The sequence below is a fragment of the Salvelinus alpinus genome, chromosome 9, assembly GCF_045679555.1.
Source record: "Salvelinus alpinus chromosome 9, SLU_Salpinus.1, whole genome shotgun sequence".
Classification (NCBI taxonomy): Eukaryota; Metazoa; Chordata; class Actinopteri; order Salmoniformes; family Salmonidae; genus Salvelinus; species Salvelinus alpinus.
Window position 1 is genome coordinate 83,661,974 of NC_092094.1, and position 9,235 is coordinate 83,671,208.

Below are 9,235 nucleotides of genomic sequence, written 5' to 3' on the forward strand. Positions count from 1 at the left end.
ATAATATAAAACCAGTCTGCACACCACCAAGGTGAATTGGTTTAGTCTTGACTCTTGGTTGACAGTGTTGGAGGATGGGTGATGTATTGATGCTCGAGTGCCAAATCAACACAAATGGATAACTAAAGGTCTAAGCCATCAAGTGCCCAGTTTAGGAAAAAGCGGAGAAACGTGCAAAAGATAGTTTGCAGCTATGTCATCTCTTTATGAGTATAATATTATGCATGTAATGAAATAGGCTAGTATAACACTTATATTTGTTAGCCTATGTTGCTATGTTGCTTGCTATGCTATTACGTACATCGAATAGCCCCCGCGATATACAACTTTTCAGGGAAGTTAGGAACCAATATACACAGGCAGTTAGGAAAGCAAAGACTAGCTTTTTCAAACAGAAATTTGCATCCTGCAGCACAAACTCCAAAATGTTCTGGGACACTGTAAAGTCCATGGAGAATAAGAGCACCTCCTCCCAGCTGCCCACTGCACTGAGGCTAGGAAACACTGTCGCCACCGATAAAGCCACGATAATTGAGAATTTCAATAAGCATTTTTCTACGGCTGGCCACGCTTTCCACCTGGCCACTCCTACCCTGGTCAACAGCCCTGTACCCCCCACAGCAACTTGCACAAGCCTCCCCATTTCTCCTTCACCCAAATCCAGATAGCTGATGTTCTGAAAGTGCTGCAAAATCTGGACCCCTACAAATCAGCCGGGCTAGACAATCGGGACCCTCTATTTCTAAAATGATCAGCCGAAATTGTTGCAACCCCTATTATTAGCCTGTTCAACCTCTTTCGTATTGTCTGAGATCCCCAAAGATTGGAAAGCTGCCGCGGTCATCCCCTCTTCAAAGGGGGAGACACTCTAGACCCAAACTGCTACAGACCTATATGTATCCTACCCTGCCTTTCTAAGGCCTTCGAAAGCCAACTTAACAAACAGATCACCGACCATTTCGAATCCCACCGTACCTTCTCCGCTATGCAATCTGGTTTCCGAGCTGGTCATGGGTGCACCTCAGCCATGCTCAAGGTCCTAAACGATATCATAACCTCCATCGATAAGAGACAATACTGAGCAGCTGTATTCATGGACCTGGCCAAGACTTTCGACTGTCAATCACCACATTCTTAACGGCATACTCAACAGCCTTGGTTTCTCAAATGACGGCCTCGCCTGGTTCACCAACTACTTCTCAGACAGAGTTCAGTATGTCAAATCGGAGGGCCTGTTGTCCGGACCTCTGGCAGTCTCTATGGGGGTACCACAGGGTTCAATTCTCGGGCCGACTCTTTTCTCTCTATACATCAATGATGTTGCTCTTGCTGCTGGTGATTCTCTGATCCACCTCTATGCAAACAACACCATTCTGTATACCTCTGGCCCTTCTTTGGACACTGTGTTAACTAACTTCCAGACGAGCTTCAACGCCATACAACTCTCCTTCCGTGGCCTCCAACTGCTTGTAAATGCAAGTAAAACCAAATGCATGCTCTTCAACCGATCGCTACCAGCACCTGCCCACCCGTCCAGCACCACTACTCTGGACGGTTCTGACTTTGAATATGTGGACATCTACAAATACCTAGGTGTCTGGTTAGACTGTAAACTCTCCTTCCAGACTCACATTAAGCATCTCCAAAATCGGTTTCCTATTTCGCAACAAAGCATCCTTCACTCATGCTGCCAAACAAATCAAATCAAATCAAATTTTATTTGTCACATACACATGGTTAGCAGATGTTAATGCGAGTGTAGCGAAATGCTTGGCTTCTAGTTCCGACAATGCAGTAATAACCAACAAGTAATCTAACCTAACAATTCCACAACTACTACCTTATACACACAAGGGTAAAGGGATAAAGAATACGTACATAAAGATATATGAATGAGTGATGGTACAGAACGGCATAGGCAAGATGCAGTAGATGGTATAGAGTACAGTATATACATATGAGATGAGTAATGTAGGGTATATAAACATAAAGTGGCATAGTTTAAAGTGGCTAGTGATACATGTATTACATAAAGATGGCAAGATGCAGTAGATGATATAGAGTACAGTATATACATATACATATGAGATGAGTAATGTAGGGTACGTAAACATTATATAAAGTGGCATTGTTTAAAGTGGCTAGTGATACATTTTTACATAATTTCCATAAATTCCCATTATTAAAGTGGCTGGAGTTGAGTCAGTATGTTGGCAGCGGCCACTAAATGTTAGTGGTGGCTGTTTAACAGTCTGATTGCCTTGAGATAGAAGCTGTTTTTCAGTCTCTCGGTCCCTGCTTTGATGCACCAGTACTGACCTCGCCTTCTGGATGATAGTGGGGTGAACAGGCAGTGGCTCGGGTGGTTGTTGTCCTTGATGATCTTTATGGCCTTCCTGTGACATCGGGGGGTGTAGGTGTCCTGGAGGGCAGGTAGTTTGCCCCCGGTGATGCGTTGAGCAGACCTCACTACCCTCTGGAGAGCCTTACGGTTGTGGGCGGAGCAGTTGCCGTACCAGGTGGTGATACAGCCCAACAGGATGCTCTCGATTGTGCATCTGTAGAAGTTTGTGAGTGCTTTTGGTGACAAGCCGAATTTCTTCAGCCTCCTGAGGTTGAAGAGGCTGCTGCGCCTTCTTCACAACGCTGTCTGTGTGGGTGGACCAATTCAGTTTGTCCGTGATGTGTACACCGAGGAACTTAAAACTTTCCACCTTCTCCACTACTGTCCCGTCGATGTGGATAGGGGGATGCTCCCTCTGCTGTTTCCTGAAGTCCACAATAATCTCCTTTGTTTTGTTGACGTTGAGTGTGAGGTTATTTTCCTGACACCACACTCCGAGGGCCCTCACCTCCTCCCTGTAGGCCGTCTCGTCGTTGTTGGTAATCAAGCCTACCACTGTAGTGTCGTCCGCAAACTTGATGATTGAGTTGGAGGCGTGCATGGCCACGCAGTCGTGGGTGAACAGAGAGTACAGGAGAGGGCTCAGAACGCACCCTTGTGGGGCCCCAGTGTTGAGGATCAGCGGGGTGGAGATGTTGTTACCTACCCTCACCACCTGGGGGCGGCCCGTCAGGAAGTCCAGGACCCAGTTGTACAGGGCGGGGTCGAGACCCAGGGTCTCGAGCTTGATGATGAGTTTGGAGGGTACTATGGTGTTAAATGCTGAGCTGTAGTCGATGAACAGCATTCTCACATAGGTATTCCTCTTGTCCAGATGGGTTTAGGGCAGTGTGCAGTGTGGTTGCGATTGCGTCGTCTGTGGACCTATTGGGTCGGTAAGCAAATTGGAGTGGGTCTAGGGTGTCAGGTAGGGTGGAGGTGATATGGTCCTTGACTAGTCTCTCAAAGCACTTCATGATGACGGAAATGAGTGCTACGGGGCGGTAGTCGTTTAGCTCAGTTACCTTAGCTTTCTTGGGAACAGGAACAATGATGGCCCTCTTGAATCATGTGGGAACAGCAGACTGGGATAAGGATTAATTGAATATGTCCTTAAACACACCAGCCAGCTGGTCTGCGCATGCTCTGAGGACGCGGCTGGGAATGCCGTCTGGGCCTGCAGCCTTGCGAGGGTTAACACGTTTAAATGTTTTACTCACCTCGGCTGCAGTGAAGGAGAGCCCGCAGGTTTTGGTAGCGGGCCGTGTCAGTGGCACTGTATTGTCCTCAAAGCGAGCAAAAAAGTTATTTAGTCTGTCTGGGAGCAAGACATCCTGGTCCGCGACGGGGCTGGTTTTCTTTTTGTAATCCGTGATTGACTGTAGACCCTGCCACATACCTCTTGTGTCTGAGCTGTTGAATTGCGACTCTACTTTGTCTCTATACTGGCACTTAGCTTGTTTGATTGCCTTGCGGAGGGAATAGCTACACTGTTTGTATTCGATCATGTTTCCGGTCACCTTGCCCTGGTTAAAAGCAGTGGTTCGCACTTTCAGTTTCACGTGAATGCTGCCATCAATCCACGGTTTCTGGTTTGGGAATGTTTTAATCGTTGCTGTGGGTACGACATCGTCAATGCACTTTCTAATGAACTCGCTCACCGAATCAGCGTATTCGTCAATGTTGTTGTTGGACGCAATGCGGAACATATCCCAATCCACGTGATCAAAGCAGTCTTGAAGCGTGGAATCAGATTGGTCGGACCAGCGTTGAACAGACCTGAGTGCGGGAGCTTGCTGTTTTAGTTTCTGTTTGTAGGCTGGAAGCAACAAAATGGAGTCGTGGTGAGCTTTTCCGAAAGGAGGGCGGGGGAGGGCCTTATATGCGTCGCGGAAGTTAGTATAACAATGATCCAAGGTTTTACCAGCCCTGGTAGCACAATTGATATGCTGATAGAATTTAGGGAGTTTTGTTTTCAGATTAGCCTTGTTAAAATCCCCAGCTACGATGAATGCAGCCTCAGGGTGTGTGGTTTCCAGTTTACATAGAGTCAGATAAAGTTCGTTCAGGGCCATCAATGTGTCTGCTTGGGGGGGAATATATACGGCTGTGATTATAATCGAAGAGAATTCCCTTGGTAGATAATGCGGTCGACATTTGATTGTGAGGAATTCTAAATCAGGTGAACAGAATGACTTGAGTTCCTGTATGTTGTTATGATCACACCACGTCTCGTTAATCATAAGGCTAAACACCCCCGCCCCTCTTCTTACCAGAAAGATGTTTGTTTCTGTCGGCGCGATGCGTGAAGAAACCAGCTGGCTGCACCGACTACGTTAGCGTCTCTCGAGTGAGCCATGTTTCCGTGAAGCAAAGAACGTTACAGTCTCTGATGTCTCTCTGGAATGTTACCCTTGCTCGGATTTCATCAACCTTGTTGTCAAGAGACTGGACATTGGCGAGTAGTATGCTAGGGAGTGGAGCGCGATGTGCCCGTCTCCGAAGCCTGACCAGAAGACCGCTTCGTTTGCCCCTTTTACGGCGTCGTTGTTTAGGGTCGCCAGCTGGGATCAGATCCAAAACACAGGATCCGCTTCGGGAGAGTCACCAGGTCATATTCCTGGTTGTAATGATGGTGAGTTGACGTTGCTCTTATATACATACCCTTGTAAAACTGACTATCCTACCAATATCTTGACTTCGGCGATGTCATTTACAAAATAGCCTCCAACACTCTACTCAGCAAATTGGATGCAGTCTATCACAGTGCCATCCGTTTTGTCACCAAAGCCCATATACTGTACTACCCACCACTGCGACCTGTATGCTCTCGTTGGCTGGCCCTCGTTTCATATTTGTCGCCAAACCCACTGGCTCCAGGTCATCTATAAGTCTTTGCTAGGTAAAGCCCCGCCTTATCTTAGCTCACCATAGCAGCACCCACCCGTAGCACGCGCTCCAGCAGGTATATTTCACTGGTCACCCCCAAAGCCAACACCTCCTTTGGCCGCCATTCCTTCCAGTTCTCTGCTGCCAATGACTGGAACGAATTGCAAAAATCACTGAAGCTGGAGACTCATATCTCCCTCTCTAACTTTAAGCACCAGCTGTCAGAGCAGCTCACAGATCACTGCACCTGTACATAGCCCATCTGTAAACAGCCCATCCAACTACCTCATCCCCATACTGTTATTTTTTTTCTTCTCCTTTGCAGCCCAGTATCTCTACTTGCACGTTAATCTTCTGCACATCTATCACTCCAGTGTTTCATTGCTGAGTTGTAATTATTTTGCCACTATGGCCTATTTATTGCCTTACCTCCCTTATCTTACCTCATTTGCACACACTGTATATAGACTTTTTTACCATTGAGTTATTGACTGTATTGTTTATTCCATGTGTAACTCCGTGTTGTTGTTTGTGTCGCACTGCTTTGCTTTATCTTGGCCAGGTCGCAGTTGTAAATGAGAACTTGTTCTCAACTAGCCTACCTGGTGAAATAAAAAATAAATAAATAATAATTACACAGAGTGACAATATACCATTTTCTGTCCAACTAGCTTACATAACATTGGATATAATTTCACACAGTTTAATCATGATAATGTGTGTAGCCTGCAGCAAAACGATTACAACCTAACTAGCACATTATTGATTTGGTTAACTTTCATTGAGGTGATATCATAAGGGTTTCTGTGATTGTACTGTCTAGGTCCTGAACTCCGTAAGGGGAATTTCCAATGCTGTAGGCTAACTTAGAAGACTTCTATATTATGCTGATATTTTGTATCTTTTGTGATATATTGAGTCTTTTGGGGTGTATTATGCCTAGAATTAGCTAAGGCGGTTGTATGGTTCATTTGGTTCCTATTCTGAAAGTTTGATAAATTGTGCATAATGACATTTAATTGTGCAATAAATGTATTTAGGGTGTCAGACTCATATACTGTATTTTAATGCAAATTCAGGGGCACTTCTGAAATATTTTGGAGCACCCTCTGGCACTGGCCAGGATGAGGAGCCATCTACCTCAGCCACACAGGCCTCTTCAGAAATTATCTCGGAGCCTGGTCGGGCCAGTGAGATTTTTTTTACGTTGGACCCTGTCAGCCTACAAATAGGACCCATAGTTTTACCTGACCAGCCCATGAGATCAGGAAAACTCCAGGTGCCAGAAAAGACACCACATTTTGCCACACCACATTTGAACGTCTGGTGTCACCTCTGGTGTCACAACATGGCATGCACAACTAGAAGACTGTACATTTAGAAGTGAGATTTCACAGTACAGTGTATGCAAAATTGCTGCAGACAGACATAGAAGTTCCTCAAAATTTGAGGAACTTCAGTTATTCTTGGGGTGGCAGGTAGCCTAGTGTTTAGAGTGTTGGGCCAGTAACCAAAAGTTTGCTGGATCGAATCTCTGAGCTGACGAGATAAAAATCTGTCGTTCTGCCCCTGAACAAGGCAGTTAACCCACTGTTCCCCGGTAGGCCGTCATTATAAATAAGAATTTGTTCTTAACTGACTTGCCTAGTTAAATATATATATATTTTTAATCTAGTAAGAGTTATCTGGTAAGCTTTCACAGCCTTATAAAATGAAATGATACTCCTCCTATTTTCCTAAATGGATTGAGTCTTGAATAGTATATTGTGGTTGTTCCATTTTATATTTGTTTTCAGAGTAATGGTTTTGTAAGTTTTAGACAGTGGATAGCTGAAAATTGTAAGTTTTAGACAGTGGATAGCTGAAAAAGTGCACTGTGGCATTGTGGTTTGCATAGAGTTGCTTTGGGTTGTTTTCATAATGTTTTTTCAATTTCATAAAGCCATGTCCACAGAAGGAAGTTACTGTGTTGCAACAGTAGTACAGATTCCCTAACAATGTATCACAAACTAAAAAACATGCTCCGGAACTTTGGCGACTAGTAAGTATTTTTTTTTAACTCCCGCTTCGGGCTGGATGTGACGATGTGTAGTTCATACACACATAATCTAAGAACAGTAATAATGCTCAATCTCAATTAGCCACGAAATCTCTAGTTTGAAAGCGACTGTTTTCTGGAAGGTGAGCGGCGCCATTTTCCCGATTTTTTTCCCCACGTGGGCCAGCCCCCTAGCAATTCGAGCTTCAGCCCCTCGCTGTTTGAGTGACAGCTAGCACGATGCGCACACAAAGTAAAACAAAAGAGAGAGAGAGCAATGATGCGTAGGACATATGTGACGTAGAGTACCACATGGGCACCACTTTTGGCTCGTGAGCGCTACTTTCAGAACTACTGGTTAAAAAGTATACGAAAGTACCAGAGAATCGCTTTAAAGCACAGTCAAATCGAATCTACTTCAAACATCACAAAGCATTATGGGGTGTGGGGTTAGACTGCACAGAGGGAACTATTGTAGCTGTAAAGAGTTATTCACTTTCATAACCATTCAGTGTGATGACTTCACCTCACATAAAATAGAACAGTTAACTCAGAAGATAGGAAAGTATCACATTCTCATGGGTGTTTTGTGTGTTTATTGAATCTTGATCTAGAGAAGACATCAGATGTTGAGAACATGCACTTAGGTTTGATTAAGCTATCTGCTGAGTGCTGATATGTTAAATATTAATTGTATAGATGGAATATACTCAGTACTATTTAGAATCTATGACAAACATGCTACCTCAAAGTAAAAATATTAGTGGGTTATTGAACTCTCATACATTTTCCTAGGAAGTTTCTGCTATGTAAATGTTTGTCTGTCCTGGTAAATATTTAAGTGAATGTTGACTTCAACCACATGGGGGCAGTCTTAAGGCATTTTGGGCCTTAGTTCAATCACTCAATTAGATACTGTAGCCCTGTGAGAAAAGTAATCCATTGTTAAAAGTCAGAGAGCATATGGTTGAATGATGTTCTGTCATTAACAAATAAGTGATTTCAATGAAGTGCAAGCAGCAGTGTTAGCAATTATACTAGATATCAACCCTTAGTCCATCTTGCCTCAGGCAGAAAGGGAAGTACAGTATTTCCATCCATATCAGGTAGAACCCTTATCACTCAGTTAAGGGTAGAAGGGGTAAAGAAGTATCTGAGTGAGGGGAGTAGGACAGGAGAGTGCAGACAGATAACAGGAGTTTCAGGAGTTTTTTTTATCAGTCTATAACGACACAATACTATGACTAGTGCTTGTGTCAACATCAGGACCTGATGGTGTCATGTTTGACAGCTTCTCAACAAACTACTCAATCAATGTCTCCATGAAGATAAAAATAAACTTATTGGATAACTATATATTAAAACAAGTATTGATCCTAACTAACCTCTTAGCAGTTAGTTATTTTTTTTGCTTATCTTTATCAGGGATGCCAATAATTATGAATGGACCTGACTGTATGTATTTAAATGTATAGTTCACCCAAATTACAAAATTACACATTGGTTTCCTTACCCTGTAAGCAGTCTATTGGCAATATTTGACAGCAATCCATGCTTTGGTTTAGTTTACCTGGTACTGTTTTCAAATGCTAACGTTATAAAATGTAGGTACAAATCCCATCCAAGTCCTGGTACCGATATTGTCAAAATCATTCTAAAACGTTAGCATTTGGAAACAGTACCCGGGAAATAAAACCAAACCATGGATTGCTGTCATCCCACTGGGCAAAACCCGGGTTAAATCAACATTGTTTTCCAATGTCATTTCAACAAAACAAAAAAAGTGATGTTGAATCAATGTGGAAACCTGATTTGGATTTGCAAAAAGTCGTCAACATAAGGGAATTTCGTATTTTTTTTACCCAACTTTTAACCAAAACCAAATGACATGGTGACATTTTCTGTTGATTTCATGTTGAATTCCC